Source organism: Centrocercus urophasianus, unplaced genomic scaffold (genome assembly GCF_019232065.1).
Source record: "Centrocercus urophasianus isolate 14NV4802_14NV808 unplaced genomic scaffold, USGS_Curo_1.0 seq_10, whole genome shotgun sequence".
In the NCBI taxonomy this organism is placed as follows: Eukaryota; Metazoa; Chordata; class Aves; order Galliformes; family Phasianidae; genus Centrocercus; species Centrocercus urophasianus.
This window is the reverse complement of record NW_024884142.1, coordinates 102,542,135-102,556,961: the sequence shown is the minus strand read 5'-3', so window position 1 is coordinate 102,556,961 and position 14,827 is coordinate 102,542,135.

Sequence of the window (14,827 nt, the reverse complement as noted above, 5' to 3'; positions counted from 1 at the left end):
TGTGAGGGCTGTGGGACAGATGATGTGATGCGTGGGATGGTTCTGGCACTAGTCCCTGTCGTCCAGGTGAAAGCTGTGGCTGTTGGGTCATTTCAGAGGAGGCTTCTGCCCCTCTTCTTCTGGTCATTAATCCTACCTGGGGCCAGGGAGATCTCTCGTAATGAAGGCTTCCACGAGATTGGTTTGCTGTATGGAAAAGCTTCAGTTTCAGTGAATCAGCAATTTCTGATGAAAAATCTTTTGTCTGAAAATTCCCAAGAAGCTCTGGCTCTGACCTCAGTGTGGCTGCCTTTCTTCAAGCACATTACCAGGATTTATGGCACACTCCCATGGTTTATTGTTCTATAGTAAACTGAGATGCTGGATAAGATTTGACTATCCTTCTGGGCATGGGAGCAAGTCAGCATTATGGGGCTATCAAAACTTGCATGATATAGCAGAAGTATCTGGTATGCAGCAAGTGAATGACTGGGTGAGCTGTTCTTCACCTGTTTAAGTTGGCTTGTGATGGGCACATGTCTTGCCTTGCCAGGTGCTGCTGTGTATCTCCTCCTGTTCCAGTGAGTGGTTCTGCAGAAACCTTTCCCTTCCCACCAGCTCTTTAATTATAGAGAAAAGGGGTGGCTGTGCTGTGGCTTTGTAGTGAATGCTGCTTTGATGGAGAGAATGCTGGCTTATTTGGTTATGCCCTGGATGTTTCAGGAGTGCCCCAGTGGCCACAAATAACCAGGGTAAGACAGTCTCTGCTGCAGAAAACTTGTAAAGCAAGAGATTCTCATTTTACAGCTGTGGCCCAGATGCACTTGAACTGCAGTATTTGCTCAAATCTGTAAGAAAAGAAACTCTTGAGCTTGGATGGAAGATTATCATCACTGTCCTCAAAGCCTGCCATGCTGTCAGCCACTTCTGGCTTCCCAAACATTTATATTTACCTCCTTAAAGGCCCCAACAGAGGAAACAAAACAACAGAAGGGCTCTGGAAGGCACAGAGTGAGGCTTGCCAGTAGAAAAAGAAAGAAGCGTTATGAAAGGCACAGCACATAAGCAGGTAGAGTCTCACTGGTGTATGCTATCAGGACTGAGGCCTCTGGGTAGGTGAGACCTTTGCTATAGGAATGCTTCTGTTAATTTCAAGTGTAGCTAGTAGTTCTGGAAGCTGTAGGAGACAACATGGGGATGTATGGGACCCTTGTGTGCATTAAGTATGTTTTAAGGACTGACTTGCCAGAGAGGATCTCTGAGGAGCAGGACCTAGATGTCTTGGTGAACCATCAGCCAGAAGTGTGTCCTTGTGGCCAAGAAAGCCAAAATAACTGCGTGAGGGTGACAGAGCTCTGGAACATGCCGCCCAGGGATGTTGTGGAGTCTCCTTCTTTGGAGATATGCTAGGTGTCTGGACAATTTCCTGTGCAACCTACTGTAGGGAATGTGCATTTAGCAGGTGGTTGGACTCGATGGTCTTCAGAGGTCCCTTCCAACCCCTACGATTCCATGTTTTTGGTCTGATCCCGCCCATGCTGCCAGCAGCTTTTACCCATTGCTCCCTGGAGCTCTACAGGCTGCATGTCTGACAGTGGGGCAGTGAGGGGCCTGAGGGGAAGTGACAGGCAAGGGCCAGGCCAAGCGTACTGCCATCTAGAAGGCCAAACTCCTCCATTATGGTACAGAAAAGTAATCAAATTACTGCCTTTCATGTCACATTAGCGAAAATGGATACTAGTATGATGCATATTAATATAATATGATGGAAAATTGCTAATACAATTAGACCATCACATGTTATTAGTACTAGAGTGACAACACACACAGGAGAGCAGCTTGCTACAGCAGCGGTAGAGAGCAAGCGTCAGGCTGGAGTGTGGCTCCTCATCTGAGGCTGATGTAGGCACTTACCACCTGGGAACAGGGTGGTTGTTTTAAATTGCTCTAAAAATTTCCAAAACCACTGGTCTGATACACCTAAGGCATGATGAGGCTGAACTAGGTGCTACCTCGTAGCTGCTTTGGGATGCGATTGCTGGGTGAAGTCAATCACATCAGTATTTCTCCCATATATACACAGGCATAAATGAATAGGTTAAAAACCACTTCTATGTAGATGAATAGTTCCTTGGTTGACAAGCAGCATCTTTAAACAGGTATGATTAAAAAGTTATTTTGGCAGCACCATCCTTGTCTTAATTTCTGCAGCACAGAAGCCCTCCTCTGTGGGCAGCGGGACCAGCAGTGCTAAACAAGTGATGTGAGTGGGCTGTGTTGTGGACCCATCCCTCTTGTTCATCCATGGTGTGTTTCAGTGTTCTTCTGGTGTGGGATAGGAGCACAGTGAGAACACTTAGCAAGGGGGATGTGTGGGTTTCCTGATTATCCCCTGCAAAACATCAACGTCTGTCCTCGAGCCAAAGAACCAGCCTTCGAGCAGACAAGACGTGTGTTGTAAGGCTGTAACAGGTTGCTGGCTAAGTCTCTCAGAGAAACCTTGTGCAAAACCTTTCACCTGATTTCTGTTTTAAAAACCAAACCTAGAAAGACCTTTCACATGATTGATAGAAATTGTTTCACTGTCAGGGATCACTAGGGATCCACGAGGGACCCCTCTGAAATGTGTGGCTCTGTGATATGGCAGCCAGAAGTGTGGGATCCCATCGGAAGCACACGTTCCTTCAATCTGCAGCCTGCAGTCCCACAGTGCCAAACAGCCATGGCTCTAAGCAGGAATGGTTGCTCTAAGCAGATTCTTCTTGTTCTGGTCAGCAACGGTCTCTGAAATATTATCTGTAATAAAAAAGCATGGCATGGATTTAATACAGCATTCAGATGCAGTTTTTTAACACGGTGGCTCAGGCTGTGTCTTTGTCATCCTGGAGAAACAAGGAAGGAGATGGCGCTCTGAGAAGTGGTTATTTCATCAGTAAAGCAAGAACAGAAGGATGCCAAACACTTGTGCAAGACTGAGCAGCAGCGGAGAGCTGTTTCAGGAGGGTTATGGTGCTGGGAAATGCATGTTTGAAATCTGGTAGGTGCAGTTAGAACCCAGAAATATGTGGCATATTGCATTTGTTTTATTAACAATTTTTGTGTAAGCATAGCAGTGCTTTATGGTTATGGAAATTGTGCAGACGTGTCTGTGCACGTGTGTGCATTTCACAGAGGTCCTCACTCCTCTGCATGTTAACTAACCCTTCAGCTGGGACACTGTACAAATATGATCTAACAGTAAGAACAAAGATGGAGTGGGCAAGGACTCCCAAAAACTTTCACCTGATTTCTGTTTTAAAAACCATTTTTATTTGGTGAGTGAGATATTGAAGCAGGGAGAAACCTGGTCAACAGCGTAACCTCGAGTTAGGGTGGTGATGGGAGCCTCATGTCTAATGATTAAAAGTGTGTTTTTGGTGGAATATTCCACTGATTATATTCCAGAAGAACTGTGCTTGTTTTTTTGCCCATTAAAATAAGTAAAGCAGTGAGCACTTTGCAGACCACGGTAGGAAAATAAGGCTGCTGGTATTAGGAGATGAAGGGCACATGGATGAGTACAGGTCATTTTCCAAGTACCAAGTGTTCTCTGGGCCTTTGGCATGGGCTTGAAGGTGAGGAGGAAGAATGCTGAGGAGTAGAGGTGGGAGCATCCCTTCTTTGCTTGTCTCAGTGGTCACAGTCCTGACCTCTCTCTGCGGTCCAGCAAAGCCCTCCTGCAGCCTCCTGCATGGGAGGCAGGGACAGACTTCAAACGCTGTCAGATATCTTGGATTATTTCTATTGCTTCAGAGAGATAGGTGTGACTGAATGTTGAGGGGCCAGTCTTGCCCAGATTTGAGCATGCTGGACTTTAAAGTGAGCAGCAGCCTTCCCACCTCTGGTGTTCAGATACTGCTTTCATTATGCTCCCTGCTTGCTCCCAGGTAAGTTTCTAAAGATGAGATAAAGCCCTCCTCGTCCTACTGATGTAGGTAATAATAACACTTCCTGTTTCTCATCTTCAAAGTGCTTTACAAATATTAAATAATTAATTCACCCAAGAATGAAAGAAAGAGACTATGATTCATCTATTTATACACCAGGGAGGCTGAGGAATCGTGACCTCCCCAGGCCGAGGAGGGAGTTGCTGTCAGAAGGTGGTGGGGACACATGTCTGCTGCAGTCCCCTTCTGGGACCATGACCTTCTGGGACCATGAGATCTCAGCACCAAGGGGTGATGTGCTCTCAGGTCCTCTCTGAGCAGGAAAGCAGATCCATGGCATTTTCTATGGCTTCTTCTTGAAAGCCTGGGGGGTTCCTCCAAGATGGGAAAGCCTCTGCATGGGAATGGTTTTTGCGGGGCAGAGGGTGTTGGGAGCTATTCCTTCTGTGATGTGAATAAGAGCTGGTGAAGATTTAGCTTTGCTGTGGTCTTAGCAGTACACGGGATATTTAACAGCCCAGGTTGGATCCCCTGTGGGATGCTCCTACTGGGCTGCGTGCACATGGGAGACAGTTGGGACTGCACCTGGGAGAAAGAGGTGAGAGCAAGATGAGCCCTGCTCTCTGAAAAACAGTGAAACATCATACACATGTGTTGTTTGTGGCAGCCTCCCAGAGAGCAGGGACTTCGTATAAGCACTGACTGAAAACCTTCAGTGTGGATAAGTATTGTCAATTTCTGCTGCTGAAGCATTTCAGGAGCTGCAGGGCACCTGGGCTGTGAAATACTTTGTCCTATAGGTATATAGAAAATGATTGCTTCTGGCCTATCAAGTTTACAACTCAGCAAATAAATGATAGGTGGTCTGCATTTTACAGATGGAAAAGTAGTAGTTCAAGAGGCCATTACCTTAAAACGCAGGGCTTTGCTGTTTCTTTGGATACCGAGCAAGGGCTTTGGAGCTTTCCCAAGCTTTGAGCACTGACATCAATTAGCAAATCCCAAGCCTGAGTGACTTTTTGGTTCAGAGGCCAACTTGCAGGTGATGGGGGGCCCTCAGAAAGGTTTACCATCAAAGTACCATAAACCCAGGACCACCTTGACTGCTTCCAATCCTATCGCAACCCTGTGCCTTGCTCTTAGCATGTGGCTGCTGGCCCCTGGCCACCTCAGGCAGGCAGAAACATGCTGGGAGCTGGGCTTCTGACAAGCCAGGGAGTGTCTTTCATGGCTTGCTCCTGGCTGTATGAGTCATAGAATTATAGAATCATAGAATGGCCTGGGCTGAAAAGCCTCAAAGATTATCTAGTTTCAAACCCCCTGCTGTGTGCTATGTGCTGTGTGACCAGGCTGCCCAGAGCCACATCCAGCCTGGCCTTGAGTGCCTCCAGGGATGGGGCATCCACAGCCTCCTTGGGCAACCTGTTCCAGTGCCTCACCACCGTCCGGGTGAAAAACTTCCTCCTCATATCCAACCTGAACCTCCCTTGTCTCAGTTTAAAATCCTTGTCCTATCACTAACAACCAATGTAAACAGCCGTCCCCCCTCCTGTTTATACGCTCCCTTCAAGCACTGGAAGACCACAACGAGGTCTCCCTGAAGCCGTCTCTTCTCCAAGCTAAACAGTTCCCTCAACCTTTCTCCATAGGAGAGCTGCTCCAGCCCTCTGCTCATCTCAGTGCCTCCTCTGGACCCGCTCCAAGAGCTCCACGTCCTTGCTGTGCTGGGGGCCCCAGGCCTGGACACAGCGCTGCAGATGGGGCCTCACAGGAGCCGAGCAGAGGGGGACGATCACCTCCCTCTCCTGCTGGCCGCCCCTTTTTCATGCAGCCCAGAACACAGCTGGCCTTCCGGGCTGCAGGCGCACACTGCTGCCTCATGGCCAGCTTCTCGTCCACCAGGACCCCCAGGTCCTTCTGCGCAGGGCTGCTCTCAAGGACTTCTTCCCCCACTCTGCATAAACACCTGGGATCGCCCCGGCCCCAGGTGCAGCACCCTGCACTTGGCCTTATTGGACCTCATTAGGTTTTCATGGGCCCATTTGTCCATCCCATCCAGGTCTTTCTGGATGGCATCCGTTCCCTCCAATGCATCGACAGCTCTGCTCAGCTTGGTGCCATCTGCAAACTTGCTGAGGTTGCACTCGATACCATCATCTGTGTCATTGATGATGTTAAGAGCTTCAGTCCCAACACTGACCCCTGAGGGACACCGCTTGTGACCAACCTGCACCCTGACACAGAGCCATTGATCATCTGGCCCCACGGGCTTATATACGTTCAGTTTCATAAGGAGGTCTCAGACTTGTTCCTTACAGTGGGACAGAATCCACTGCTCTCACCCACACCTAAATATTCAGGATGCTGGTAGAAATGGGGAGCCTGACCACCAGTGAACACTGAGGCAAAGCGCTCACTGAGTACCTCAGCTTTTTCCATGTCTGAGGAAGCCAGTTCTCCATTCTCATTTATCAGAGGACGAACACTCTCCTTGGCCTGTCTCCTCCTGCCTTGTACCTGTAGAACTCCTTGTTTTTTTTCACATCTCTTGACAAGTTCAGCTCCATCTGTGTCTTGACTTTCCTGACCCTATCTTTACACATATGGATAATGTCCCTCTATTCCTGCCAGGCTATGCAACCCTGTACATTTTCCACTTTTCCACTTCCTGTACACTTCTCTCGTTTTCTTCAGTTTAAGCTGCAGGTTCTTGCTCAGCCATGCTGGTCGCCCACCTTCTCTGCTCAATTCCTTCCACTGGTGGATGGAGAGCCCTTGCACTCACAGAAGGGTGTCCTTAAAGACCTGCCAGCTCTGTTCTGTACCCATGCCCTTAAGGACAGTTTCCCAGGGGATCCCACTCTGCAGTTCCTTGAACAACTGGAAGTTTGCTCTCCTGAAGCACAGGGTCCTGACTCTGCTTTTGGCCAGGCCTGCATTTCTCAAGATCACAAACTCCATCAAGGCATGGTCACTACAGCCCAGGCTGCCTCCAGTCTTAACCTCTCCAATTCTCTCCTCTGCACTGCTGAGCACCAGGTCCAGTAAGGCTTCACCTTGGGTTGATCCTGCTGATCAGATGGCTTATAGTAGAACCCGGCTTGATGCCCTTTACTGAACTGATCCTTGATTTTAACCCATAAGCTCTCAACCTGGTCACGGCTACTACTCAGACACAGCTCTTTGCAATCTATCCACCTCTCAACATAGAGGGCAACTCCCCCATCCCTCCTGCCTTGTCTATCCCTTCTGAAGAATGCCTTTCATCTTATTGAAAACGTGCTTTTGCAACATAGATGGCTGCATGCCCGGCTGCAGCACAACCTCTCTAGAAGATGTCCCCATCTCCTTGCTTCATTTGTATTTCTTTTTCTTCCCTTACAGGTCTGGTGCTGGACAACTCAATCTTGTTTTATCTTTCCTTATCTTTATCTAACATCCAGAAGTGGGCTGGGCAGTGCTGCCACACTGCTCTCTGTACAATTCGGGCAGTGTTTCTTTCTTTTGTTGTAAAGGGCAAATCCCAGGACAGATGAATGGATGATTTTGGAGTACTGTGGACCACTGAACAACATGCAAGAAAGGTCCCTTGTTTTGAAAGAGCACTGTGAAGCCCAGCAACAATGAGTCTTGAAGCTTGATCTGAGCCTCAGATGCTCAGAGACTGTGTTTGCTGGGTGAACTTTGGCACAAATGCCCTTATTTGTGACACCAGCAACTGCCAGGGTACGAATGTCTTTGTACTGCATGAACCTTATCTGGGTTGATAAAAAGAAATACCGAATCGGTCTGAAAATTGCCATTTTGGATTTTCAAGACCATGAAGAATATCCCTTTCATGTGAGGGGGTCTGCTTCTTAGAGAAACTCAGGCAACACCCGTGTTACTATTTCCACAGTGAGAGAAAGCAGCAATACAACTCTCCATCACTATGTCCTCTTCATGCTCTATGAGGATGCTCTGCAGTGGACCTTGCTTTCAGCCAAGGCAGTGCAAGGTAACAGAGAGACCTGAGGAACCAGAGTGCCTGGCCCCAGCCTCCATGGGCTCTGGGCATCCTGATGTCCATCTTCCTATTTAGGCTCCACAGTGAATCCTGTTGAGGTGAGCCTTGAGGAGTTCCTGAGAGGCTGAACAGCAGGGAGGTGGGGGCAGCTCTCACTTGTGGGTGCGTGGTGCAATACTTGCAAAACTCCAGTTGGAGAAAGACTTAGCTGGCTGCATCTCACCGAGCACACTCCTTCTCTCTCTCGCATCCACTACTTTGAATACAATAAAGTTGCTTTGAACTTTTCAATTATTTAACAACTTTCAAGTGGAGAAATATTTGGGTCTTTTAATTTCATTTTTGGCTCTTCTTATTTTTCCTTTTTTTTCTTTTTCTTTTCCTTTGCCTCCATTCTGTTTGCTAAACAGTAATTGCAGATCTTTCCTGCCACCTTTAATACTCCCAGCTAATTATCCTGAAATAAATCTCTTTCAAGTCTGCATGCCAGCAGTTGTGGGATATGAGCAGCTCTTTCAGCTCCCGGCTGCCTGTCACTCAACTGGGCCTCAGCTGCAGCTCCGAATGATGAGTATTAGTCTCCCGCTGGGATGATTCTCCCAATCTCCACACTTCCAACAGCATCTCCCAGGGCTGCACCACGCTCCTACCTGTTAGCCTAATCTGGGATTTTCTTCTGCTAACACTGTTATTTTGAAAGGAAGAAGAGGATTCCTTGGAGAAAGACACTTGGTTAACCTTTTCCTAATTGCCATTCAAAGCTGAAAGGAGGAAAAAAATAAATATAAAATAAGCTGGTGGGTGCTCGTGTGTGGGAGGAGGGCTGGGTGCTGGGGTGCAGTGCTGAGAAGAGGTGGGATGCTGCAGGCTGCCTGTGGTCCCAGCGGCTCTACCCTCACTCGGCTTTGCAGAGGGAACATGCCATTGCCTGCCCCCCACATTACCCCCCATTTAAGGAGCAAAGAAATCATGAGAACCACTCACAGCGAGGGAGCTCAAGGCAGGCTCCTTGTTTAGGAAGCTGAGGTGGTGGCAGCTTGCCCACAATACCTTCAGCCTGTGTCCTGCTCATTCAGAAATGAGGTTGTTGGGTGGGAGGCAGAGCTAAACACTCAGCTGTTAATGTATTATGCACTAGCAATAATAACAAGGGCTATTTTTAAATGCCACTTAAGCTTGTGCTCACACACCGGTTTGTAATTTGGCTATAGGACATGCATAAAATGATAGTCACACACTTAAAGATACAGTTTTAAATGAAAGAACTGTTAAACCATTAGTATTTAAAGTGCTTCCTTTTTTTCCTCTGCTATCCTGTAGATGTCTTTTAACAACTTAACTGCTGGGCAAGCTACCAAACCAACCTTGCTGGAAGCAGCACCCATCTGCCCCAGGCTGGGACCCCTCGTTGTGCAGCTGCAGGGCTTGGAAGCATGGGTGTTCCTCCTGCAGTGGGGCTTGGGGCTCAGAGCCCAGCAAGCTGCCCAGCTGGCCCCGTGCCCTCCTTCTGGAAGAGTTGTTTGTACTCGAGGCTCCCTCCTTAAACCCACGATGGGTCGTGCTGGAGTAATTCTGTTAACTGCCAAAGGAATTCCTTGCTGTCGAATTATGTTTCCTGTGTCTGTAAATCATTTTACTGCTGCTTTCCATGACGGTTATGCAAGTGACCTTTTGATTTCACAATTTATTTTACTTATGACATTGCTAACTGCTCTATAGCTGTGCATCACAGTGAGGTTGTGTGGTCACGTGGGATACTTGAGAAAATAGAATTTTTTATAAATAAACATGTATAAATAAAAGGAAAACAGCATAAAGATGAATCTTTCAGACTTGGACCTGGGGAACATAATATTTACACTGACTTAAGTCATGTTAGTTTTAAGAGTCTATTTCTGGATATTTTCACTTTCAGAGGAAAAGTGACTGGAAACCCTCCCCTTTCTCTAGCAAAGCATCCCTCTTTTTTTCTCCAGGACCAGCTTTGCAGCATCCAAGCTGTCACTGGACTGAGTGGGAGCTGTGGAGGGTTGAAATATTGGTAATATCAGAGTCAGGGGATTGCAGTGTCCAATGGAGTAGGAGTACAATGCAGTATGCTGTACTAGGACTTAATTCCCCCAAAAAAGAGGAATCAGAGACGCAGCCTTCTGTTTTTGGCACATCTCTAAATCCTTTGGTTTTCTGCCTGTAAAATAGATGCAATCCCGTTAGGCCTTCCTCTCCCATCACACAGCAGTGATGTATGCATGGTCTAGTCTTCCTCGATGAGGCAGAAGTAACCCCATTTGTGCCATTAGAGACACAAGGTTTAGAGGAACTAGTCTTACGTGTGTCCTAAGCACTCAACTGCTCATGGACTGGAGCAGAAGCAGCTCCTGGATGGGAAGGAGACCTCCAAAAGTCTCCTGGCTCATCCCTGCCTGGAGTGAGATTCTTGCCTCTTCCCTCAAATCTTGTACCAACAGGTCTGAGTGCAAATTACTGCGAGTGCAAATGCTATTCTAGGCTTGGAAACCATGTTGGCATGGCAAATGCTTGATTTGTAAGTCTAATTGGGAGTTAGAAGTGTGTGCAACACTTGCAGGCACAATTATAGCACCTGCAAAAAACGAAGCCGCTCTTACCATTTGGCTCTTCCTCTGGCTGAAAGCTTCCTGTAAATACAGAAGTCTGACAGCACGAGCTGGGATGATGCCCTCCTCACTGGGGGTGAGGTCCCTTTCTGGTTAGAAGGTAGTGAAGGAATGAGTTGTTCTGCCTTCTATACAAATGTGCAGAACTGAACAGATCGGTGTACTTGTCCTTCTGACAAATATGAGGCATCATGGTTGGTTTGTGCGAGGTTTGCGTAAGTAATAAATTGAGGTTTCCTGCAAAACGTCTGGTTGATTCAGCTCTTATCTTGCTCTGCAAGAGGTGAAAAAACCCTCTGTGGTTCTCCTCTGGCATGTTACAAATATAGACATACATTTATAAGGAAATATTGAAATAGAAGTTTGATAGCATTCTCACATTTGTTCTCCAACACTAAAAGGAATGTGTTCTGCTGCTGTTTGCAACACCCTTTCCAATCCCAGTTGGATAGCAATGCAGAACAAACACTGCATCCTTGATTTAATTCTGTAGCACTTCTGACAAGGACAAGGTTCAAAACCCTGGGAAGAAAAGCTCACTATAAGAGTCACTGAAACACTGTATTTTCATTGTGCCTTTAACATATTCTGGAGTTTAATTCCGACACACTTGGTTTATGGAAGCACCAGCCTTCTGACCCTTCTTGATGGCGGAAGGACTTGTTGGGTGCTTGGCAGCTCAAGAATTGTGTCCATGAGGTGTTCAGCATGAATACATTGGAGTGTCCCATGCCCAGGGCTATGCTGTTTAGTCCAAGCCATCCTGTCCTCATCAGAGGGGAATTTACAGTGTGTATACAGTATGTAAGCCACCATATTCAGTAACACTGCCTTTAAATTATGTCCCATATGTTACCATGATTTCTACCCTTCAAACTCCAAAATCAACATGAAGAAGCAAAATAAGTAAATTTCCACCTCCCTTTCACTCTTCCTGGTGTGTGTGCCCAAGTCTTCCTGGAAGAAACCAATAAATAATAGATAGTAATGGGAAAGTATACACTGGATCAGCTAGGACAGACATGCAGATGTTGTACCCAGGTGGTTGCATGTCTGTAGTTGGTTGAAGACAATAGCAAACCAGCAATGCTACGAAGAGTGTTAGGCATATTTAACAAGAAGTATGGGAATGACAAGGGACTCATGCCTTGTAATGCAGTCCTGCTGGATATTTTATACAAATATTACTGTTATTAAGCAAGACAGGCAGTTTCTGAAACAGATGAATGTGTTGTTTCTGTATGTCTCTGACCAGTGCTGTCTGTTCTGCTGACTGAGGTACCAAATGCCAAATCTCCATTAGCATGTCTCCACTGATCTCTGTATCTGCACCCAAATCTATTGTATGTGTACGTGTGTTCAAGTGCACACACAGGTATGCTTGGTCATTGCTGGCCAATTCTTTTCAGAGCAAAATAAGGCAAAATAGTTAAATATCCCCAGTGAGCTTGGCTGCCTGCTCTAGGCAGAGTACTTTAACTCAACATGACATCCTGCTAGTTTTGGAGAATAATTTTTATTGGAAAATTGTAATGCTAAATCATTAACTTCCAAGTGGCTGAAGGGAGCAGAGAACTCACTTAAAGGATCCCAGCATGTTGCCCTTGGCTTGCTCTGTGTCGTTCTCTGTACACTATAAACCACTTCTGAAATACTGGCTGCACTGTATGGCAAACCTACCCTCTTTCTGGCAGCAATGACCTCCCTGCATTGGAAACATAACTTTAATGAAGCAATGAGAGAAAAAAAATGCAGGTTAAGACCAAAAAGGAAAGTAAGAAAAAAGAAAAAAGAACTGCCTAAATTAAGCTCCTAACTGTATGTGTAAGTATTGAATTAATTGTCTCGACAGGAGGGAAACCTGACCCTGGAAGCTCTGGCTGCCTCCAGCACAAGTGGGTTCTGTGCAGCAGGAGGCAGGTGAGTTTGAAGGTCCTCTGTGCAGACTGGGGAGGTGGCAGGATGTCTGCTGTCCATTCTAGTGGCTGGCTGCCCCCAGGGAGTTTCTCTGGTCTGGTGCACATGGTCTTTTGTCAGGAGAAGAGGAGCAGATGGGCTAGTTTTCCTTGTGATCCGGCTGATCTTGGCTCTTGGGCTGAGGGGAGATGACATGGAAGCAATTTAGCAGTGGCCAAACGATCCCAGACAAGCAGTGGGTCTGTGTAAGAGAAACACAACATGAGGTGTGGCTAGAAGAGCCCTGCCAGTTGCTATCTGGACGATTAAATCAGAAGTGATAAGATGATCTTTGAAATATGGTGTCCATATGGCAAAATGATAAAGCTTTATCACTGCCGCTTTAGAAGTACTTTCTGTCTCCAAACGTCTAACAACAAGCATCAGCTTCAGCACAGCCAAAGTGAGTGCCTGATGCAAGGCTTGCAGCTTGGTTTTAAAAGGCATTGTGGTGCATGTGATACAGAGGCTCTTTGCAGGATAGGGTAGGACCTAGTCCACCTAGCTGTGCATAAAAAAGGGAAAGGAAAGACAAGGAAAGAAAAATAATACCAACCCCTATGCATGTCTCTCTTTCAAAATGTAAAACACCTTTGAAGTTCTGGTCCTTTTCATTCTATCAGATGGCAAAGGTGAATTAAAAGGGATGTGCATGATGTTGTTGGGAATCTAGACTTGTTTTCTTGCTGGCTTATAAATATGTAACAAAGCATAATTATTTTTAATATTATTTTTGGTTGTAATATAATGGAGGAAATTCAAAACAGAAAACTTTGTGGCGGGGAACAATCTGTCTGATGAAACCAACAATCTGTTCCAACCCTGCTCCGCCTGCCCTGCATTCCCTTAACCCTTGGGAAAAGCATCACTGTAGGGATGGAACTCGGCATGAGAAGGGCTGCGTGTGTGGTTGGTGGAGATGCTGGGGTCAAAAACAGAAGATGGGATATTTTCACCTATAAACACAGCAACTGGCACTGCTTGCATTTTTGTCCTGGCACTGTCTTCTTCTTCCCATTCTTGTTTTGCAGACCGTGTTTTGCATAGGTCATTGGAGTCACTGGGGCTCTCACAGTCTTCTAGGAGAGAAGAAGTGAAGAGAACTGTGGCTGTTGAGTTCCCTGTGTCTCTGTGCTCCTCTGAGGCAGATGATGGCAACAGGTGCAGGTACCTTTCTCTCCTAGGTCTGTCATTCCTATGTTTGTACAATGTACAAATATCCTTACCAGGGAAATTTAGCACATAAACTACCACACATGTAGGCAGAATGGATATCAGGGTTATTGTAGGATCAGAGCACTGGTTTGCCAAGCCTGTGCTATGTGTTTCATTCTGGATGCACCCTGTGCCACAGTGAAGACAGAGGCTGTTATGGGGAACAACAGGTGGGGAAGTGTTACACTTCAGCTGCTTGGGTTTCAACTCATGTTCTGGCAAAAGGAAGCCTGTATTTGTTTTTTTGAAGCCCATATAATTACGTATATTGCAGATCTGATGACTCCTAGATGTCGCATCCTTGTGGGATCTGGGACTCAAATGTATTTTGTAGCAATATCTTGCATGGATTTGTAGATTTTTTTTTTCTCTGTTTTATGGATCTTGCCCTTTAGACAATGGAAGATAACCCTTTTGTACCCAACAGAAACATTCTTGCACCCCTTGCTCCTGTGCTGCAGTGAAGTTTGCAGAAACTGAGTGAATGCCATTCAGCATGGTCTGTACCTGAATCCCCTCCTTTGCCTTTGTGTCCTTGGGGAAGTGCTAAGGGAACCAGTTCGTGCATGTTTGTGTGGTTTCTCCTCATGCAGAGATATTTACAATGTGAATTAGCATTTTAGAGGTGACTTCCCATATCCCCCACATCTCCCTCAGTGAGGTGGCCTGAGCAGCATGCAATGTATGTACAAAGGCGTGCCACTGATCTACGGTACAATGAGATATTGGGATTCCTACCTAGTGTTGCTTTCCATCCAACTGATTCAGCGTCGTGGATGTATTTTTTGCTTTTAATCTCGAACAAAGCCCTCACTCAGTTGCTCAGGCTTAGCCTGCAGTCAGCAATAAGCCTGTTCCTTTCAGGGAGCATTTCCCAAGAGCGGCTGTCAGCGGCTGTCACCCACTTTCTTGCACTTGGAAAGCCAAACAGCATAAGGGATGCATTTCTGCTCAGCCCTGCTCGTCTGCCTCTTCAGAGTTTAAATTCTGGTTATACACAATATATGCAATTATAGAAATTGTTCAGTGTGATGTTTTGGGACCTGCTGGGAGGTGCATTTACTTACCTGGCATTCTTTGAGCTTTTAGATATTTTCTTACTAGAAAAT